The following is a 7,001-nucleotide window of genomic DNA, read 5'->3' on the forward strand; positions in this document are numbered from 1 at the left end:
CAGTGGCACTCGCTGAGAACAGCACACACATTGTGTACTGCATTGAATGACACTGCTCATCCGCACACTTTTCGTGTGTGTCTGGGGTTGTTGTTGTGTGCATAGCCACAAGAACAAAACCAAAAAGAAAAACAGAACGACCCGAGTGGCACGTGCAGCGATGTGCGTGTTGCTTGTGGAAGCTTTGTTTGTTGAGGTGCAGGAGGAGTGAGTGAGTGAACAAAACTGAGGGAAGAAGAAGGGAAGATGCATAGCATGCATTCATTGCATTGTTGTGTGTTTCTCTCTTGTCCCTTTTGTGTCCCTCTCTTGTCTCTTCTGAATCTTCGACAGCCATAGCTGGGCGGCAGCTGTGGTGTGCTGTGCGTGTGTGTGTGCAATGTGATGTGTTGTGTATTGTGTGTGCATTGTGTGTGGGCTTAACAACCCACACGCATTCACACACTTCTGCACACGCATTCATATACAAATTCATACGCACACTCATACACACCCCAAACTGCGACTGCCCCTTCTATGGAGAGATAACTGGTTGATCCTGCCAGTAGTCATATGCTTGTCTCAAAGATTAAGCCATGCATGTCTAAGTATGAATAGTATTCTTGATACTGTGAAACTGCGAATGGCTCATTAAATCAGTTATAGTTTATTTGATAGTTTGCAACTCGTTTTTCGGAGCGGTGTTGTGCTAGACGGATAGCCGTGGTAATTCTAGAGCTAATACGTGCGACAAGGCCCGAGAGAGAGGTGTGTGTATGCGCATTTTTTCTTCTCGAGGGCTGCATTTGTTAGGTATAAAGCCAGCAGGAACATGACTGGTGAATCAGAATAACTTTGCTGACCGTTACACTTTTGTGTGTGATGGTGTCTCATTCGAATTTCTGCCCTATCAACTTTCGATGGTAAGGTATTGGCTTACCATGGTGACAACGGGTGACGGGGAACATTTGGTTCGATTCCGGAGAGGGAGCCTGAGAGACGGCTACCACTTCCAAGGAAGGCAGCAGGCGCGCAAATTACCCAATCCTGACACAGGGAGGTAGTGACAATAAATACCAATGCACGGTGTTTTTTATGCACTGTGCAATTGGAATGAGAACAATGTAAAGACCTTATCAAGGAACAATTGGAGGGCAAGTCTGGTGCCAGCAGCCGCGGTAATTCCAGCTCCAAAAGCGTATACTAAAGTTGTTGCAGTTAAAAAGCTCGTAGTTGGATTTCATGCGGGGTTCACGGTGTGTGGTGGGGGTGAGACAACGTTTCGCCTTTGCCCCGCACTGTTTGCGCTCTGCAGTTTTAATATTCCCTGGTGGCGCCTTTGGCGCGTGCCCTTGATTGGGTGTGTGTCAAGTCACGTAGTGGTGGGGCGCTGTTGGGGGCTTTACTTTGAAAAAATTAGAGTGTTCAAAGCAGGCAGTCATTTGATTTGCTTGAATAGATTAGCATGGAACAACGGAAGAGGACTTTTGGGCCTGTACTGTTGGCGTGTGGTGCGGGGGTGTGGAGTGAGAAGCCGCAAGGTTTTCTTATTCCTCCCTCACCACATCGGGTCTGAAGTAATGATTAATAGGGACGGTTGGGGGCACTGGTATTTCGTTGTCAGAGGTGAAATTCTTGGATTTACGAAAGACCGCCGACTGCGAAAGCATTTGCCAAGGACGCTTTCATTGATCAAGAACGAAAGTTAGGGGATCGAAGACGATTAGATACCGTCGTAGTCTTAACCATAAACGATGCCGGCCAGGGCTCGGTGGGCAGCACAAATGTTTCAAAGCATGGTGGCGCCATCGGGACCTTTAGGGAAACCAAAGCGTTTGGGTTCCGGGGGGAGTATGATCGCAAGATTGAAACTTAAAGGAATTGACGGAAGGGCACCACCAGGAGTGGAGCCTGCGGCTTAATTTGACTCAACACGGGGAAACTCACCAGGTCCAGACATGGGAAGGATTGACAGATTGACAGCTCTTTCTTGATTCCAAGGGAGGTGGTGCATGGCCGTCCAGCTTTTGTTGTGAAATCTCTGTTTGATTACGGTAAACGGCGAGACCTTGACTTGCTGATTGGTGTAGGGAAGCGTGCGCTTTCTTGGTGGGGGCTGTGCGAAAGCACTCCCCACATCACACCACTCAGAGGGACACTCGGCGTTGCTATTGAGCGTAAGCCGAAGGAAGTTTGAGGCGATAACAGGTCTGTGATGCCCTTAGATGTTCTGGGCTGCACGCGCGCTACACTGACGGGGGCAGCGAGTATGCTTTGGGTGTTTGTGGTGGGGAAAGTCTTGTGCTTTTCTGCATTCACAAACATCTATTCCTGCGCTGGAAGGCGTGGGGACTCTTGTGAAAACCCGTCGTGCTGGGGATAGATGCTTGCAATTATTCATCTTGAACGAGGAATTCCTAGTAAGCGCAATTCAACAGATTGCGTTGATTACGTCCCTGCCCTTTGTACACACCGCCCGTCGCTACTACCGATTGAATGGTTTAGTGAGGCCTCGGGATTGGCGCGTGGGCGCTGGCAACAGCTGCCCATGTGTTTCTTTGCTGAGAACCTGGTCAAACTTGATCATTTAGAGGAAGTAAAAGTCGTAACAAGGTTTCCGTAGGTGAACCTGCGGAAGGATCATTCCAACAAGGAAAACGTTGAAAAGCGTGGTTGGTGAGGGAAGGTGAGGGATGGTGAGGGATGGTGAGGGAAGGTGGAGACACTGGACTGAGCCAACCGAGCCAACCGAGCCAACCAAGCCAACCAAATCGCTCTCACACGCTTTTGTGTGCGGGAGTGAGCATTGTGTGAATGAAGACAACAACAAAGCAAAAGCATGTGCATGCGTGCATATGAGCATTGTGAGTGTCGCCGTGGAGCACATGTTGTGTGTGTTGCATTGCGATGGCAGTGTTCTTGTGTGCGATGTGGATGTAAAGATTGTTTGCCTCGTGCAAAGAAGAAGAAGAAATGATCACAGCAAGCAAGTGTGTTTTGGATTGTTGTTGTGGCAGCGGCTGCGATTGCACACACATGACAGTGTGGGCGAAAGCATCTTGCTGCAGCAGCAGCATCCAAAAGGCGTGTGCTGTGCTGTGGACATACATACATACATGATAACCACAAACGAGTGAGTGAGGGAAAGAGAGAGAGTGAGAGCGTTGTGATGTGTGTGTGAGTGTGTGCCAACAAACATTGTGCGTTGGAATACACACATGCACACGCATGCACTGCAACCACTCTCACTTCAATCTCAACATCTCATTCAACACAACCAAATTAATAACCATGAGACAACTTTCAACGGTGGATCTCTTGGCTCGTGCATCGATGAAGAACGTGGCAAGACGCGAAATGTAGTGTGAATTGCAGAATTCCGTGAATCATTGAATCTTCGAACGCACATTGCGCCTGTGTGTGTGGGCATGCGCCATTGTGTGCGTGTCTGTGCGTGCGGGCATGTCTGCCTGAGTGTCGCCACTCAATCTCATTGACAATGCGTTTTAGTGTGCTTATGAGGGTGTGTGAGTATGTGTGTGTGTGGATTTGATTACTGCAACTATGCAGCAGCAGCAGCAGCGCACCTTTGTTGGTGTGGTGTTTGTTTGTTGTGTAGCAGTATGAAGAAGCGCCCATGCATGTAGTCCTCATATCTCATTTTTGCACTGTGCATTGTTGGTGGCCATGGGGTGTTAGTCGATGCGGTGCACACACACATTTTGCTGTGTGTATTGTGTGAGACTGGACTCTGAAGAGGAGAGCTTACGACTCCATTGCGATGATAACTGTGATGGTGGTGACTGTGATGAAGAAGGAGTGGGTGTTTGTGTGTGAGAGCATGTGGATTGCATTGCACGATGATACGATGCCTTGTGCGTTGTGTTGTTGTCGTTGATGTGATTCACACACACACACATCCCACTTCTCTATTCTCATACTGTTGTCATCACTAAGTGTCGCTGTGTGGGTGCCGTTGTTGCGAGACCACGGCAAGCACGCGCATGCTGTATCTGCATATGCATCAGGATACAACAAGCTGTGGAGCGATGTGTCAACTGGCATCGTTGTTCTGCAGCGTGTGTGTATGCTGTGTGTGTATGTGCAGAGGCATGTGCACTTGTGTGCTTGCATCTTTATGTGGCTTTTGTGACACTGGTCATGTGAGCAAAAACACTGATGAAGAAGAGAGGGAACATGTGTGGGAGAGAGGAATGCTGGAATTGTGATGGACGGAGCACTGTTTTGTGTGCACAGCACTGCACTTGTTGCAGGTCATGTGCACAAACGACTGCATCCACTTCACTGCTCCATTCCACTTTACAACTCTCAAACCCTTCCCTTCTACTCATTTCTCATTGTTGACCTCAGGTCAGGCAAGGGTACCCCCTGAACTTAAGCATATCACTAAGGGGAGGAAGAGAAACTAACAAGGATTCCCTCAGTAACGGCGAGTGAAGCGGGAAGAGCTCAAGCATTGGAATCTCCACAAGCTTCTTTTTTGTGGCGAGTTGTAGTCTTTATGGGATGCGGACCGTCGCATGTCTTTGTGATGGTGCACAGCTTTTGTTGTGCATTGTTGTTTGGCGCAGCACCGAGTTTCCTTGGAAGAGGACACCGGAGAGGGTGAGAGTCCCGTTGGTGCTACTTTTGTGCGCTGATGTGCGGTGTGTGGTCCGTTTATTCTCTTGAGTCGGGTTGTTTGGGAATGCAGCCCAAAGCCGGGTGGTAAACTGCATCCAAGGCTAAATACTGGCACGAGACCGATAGCGAACAAGTACCGTGAGGGAAAGATGAAAAGCACTTTGAAAAGAGAGTTAAACAGTACGTGAAACCGTTGACAGAGAATCGCTTGCAGCTAGCAGAGACTGGGCGCGCCTTGTGATCAGGGCTTTTGGTGTTGTGCATAACAGTGGTGCGGGGGGTGTATTGTGTGTACTTGTTGCACATATGCGCCGCTGCGTTGCTGTTGTTGTGTGCTGCGCTGCCTGCACTCGCGGGGCGTGTCTGCCAGCATGAGTTTTGTGTGTGAGAGACGGCGATGCGAGGGCGCCCTTGTGCGTGGCGCATCTGCTTTTTATGTTTCTGTCGCACGTGGGACTGAGGAAATTATCGATGCGGTGGCTTTGTTATGTGGTCTTTGGCATGGGTGCTGTTTTCGGCATTGTGTTGCGCAGACTCTTGTTTTGGGATGAGGAAAGACTTGTGCTTTCTCTTGTGCTGTTGACAGAGTGTGTGCGGGCGGTGTTGGGAATGTTGCGCTTGCCGCTTGGCGCACACCACCGGGGAGATGCTGGCGACAGGGCTGCAAACGGCCCGTCTTGAAACACGGACCAAGGAGTCTAACATGTGCGCGAGTGTTTTAGCGAGCATGAAGCTAGGGCGCGCAATGAAAGTGAGAGGTGGGATGCAGTGTTGGGAAGTGTGCGTGAGTACACTTTATCTGGCACTCGCAGCACCATCGACCGATCTGGATTGGGGGAGGGGGAAAAGCACATTTGTGTGGCTCCACCTCCTCCGCTGAAGGATTTGCGTTTTAGCGCAGATGTTAGGACCCGATAGATGGTGAACTATGCCTGAGTAGGGCGAAGCCAGAGGAAACTCTGGTGGAGGCTCGTAGCGATCATGACGTGCAAATCTGTCGTCGAACTTGGGTATAGGGGCGAAAGACTCATCGAACCATCTAGTAGCTGGTTCCCACCGAAGTTTCCCTCAGGATAGCTGAGACTTTTATTGCAATGTAGGTTAGTTTTATCTGGTAAAGCGAATGATTAGAGGCCTTGGGGGAGCCACTTCCCTCAACCTATTCTCAAACTTTAAATGGGTAAGGCGGCGCGCTTTCTTTGTTTATGAAGCGGGCAATGCTGAATAACCGAGTCTCAAGTGGGCCATTTTTGGTAAGCAGAACTGGCGATGCGGGATGAACCGAACGCGGAGTTAGGGTGCCGGAATCGACGCTCATGAGAACCCACAAAAGGTGTTGGTTGATATAGACAGCAGGACGGTGGCCATGGAAGTCGGAATCCGCTAAGGAGTGTGTAACAACTCACCTGCCGAATCAACTAGCCCTGAAAATGGATGGCGCTCAAGCGTCGTACCTATACTCCGCTGTGTGTGGAAGAAGGCGAGCGAAGCGAGCATTCGTGCTTGTTGCGTCTCAAAACTACATGTAGCCACACACAAGTAGGTGGGCGTGGAGGTGTTTGCGTGAGAGCAATCTTTTGAACAAGCCGTTGAAGCCTGTGGCGTGAGCCTGGGTGGAGGGGCCTCCAGTGCAGATCTTGGTGACAGTAGCAACGATTCAAATGAGAGCTTTGAAGACTGAAGTGGAGCAAGGTTCCGTGGGAACAGCAGTTGGCCACGGGTGAGTCGGTCCTAAGAGATGGGGCAGTCCTGTGTCAAGTGGGGAGTTGTTGCGTGTGTGTGGGTGGTGGTGATATTATCGCCATGCTTGCACACGTGTTGATTACCCCAGTCCATCGAAAGGGAACCAGGTTAAGATTCCTGGACCAACGCACGCCACAAAGAATGTTTTGATAGAGCAGCGGCAACGCGTACAAACTCGGAGACGCTGCCGGGGGCCCTGGAAAGAGTTTTCTTTTCTTTTTAACGAGCTGCATTGTGGGGGGGAGTAAGGGGGACGAGTGTTAGTTTATTCTGCGCTCTTCAACCTTCGTCCTCACATTCTCTGACCCTGGAATCAGTTTGGCTGGAGATGGGGTGAGAGGCTCGGCAAAGCACCACTGACCTTTTTTTGTTGTGGTGTCCGGCGCGTTCCCGGCGGTCCATGAAAATCCGAGGGTGTGAATGGTAGCAGTGTGGGGGGAAGAAGAGAAGCACTTGTGCTAATCTATTTTCTCCGCTGCATGTGGGCGTGGTTGGCCGTACTGATAACCGCAGCAGGTCTCCAAGGTGAAGAGCCTCTAGTTTGATAGACGAATGTAGGTAAGGGAAGTCGGCAAAATAGATCCGTAAGCTCGCGATAAGGATTGGCTCAAGAGGTTGATTGTGTGTGTGGGGGT

General features: G+C 50.1%; 1 non-coding gene across 1 annotated transcript; it reads left to right on the forward strand.

Annotated features, from left to right (window-relative positions):
• The first annotated feature begins 526 nt into the window (after positions 1-526).
• Positions 527-2,625, forward strand: PTSG_20038. Its single transcript, XR_001137172.1, has one exon. It is a non-coding gene; the product is annotated as an 18S ribosomal RNA (ribosomal RNA).
• Positions 2,626-7,001: the final 4,376 nt, after the last annotated feature.

Source organism: Salpingoeca rosetta (assembly GCF_000188695.1).
Source record: "Salpingoeca rosetta unplaced genomic scaffold supercont1.37, whole genome shotgun sequence".
NCBI classification, from domain to species: Eukaryota; class Choanoflagellata; order Craspedida; family Salpingoecidae; genus Salpingoeca; species Salpingoeca rosetta.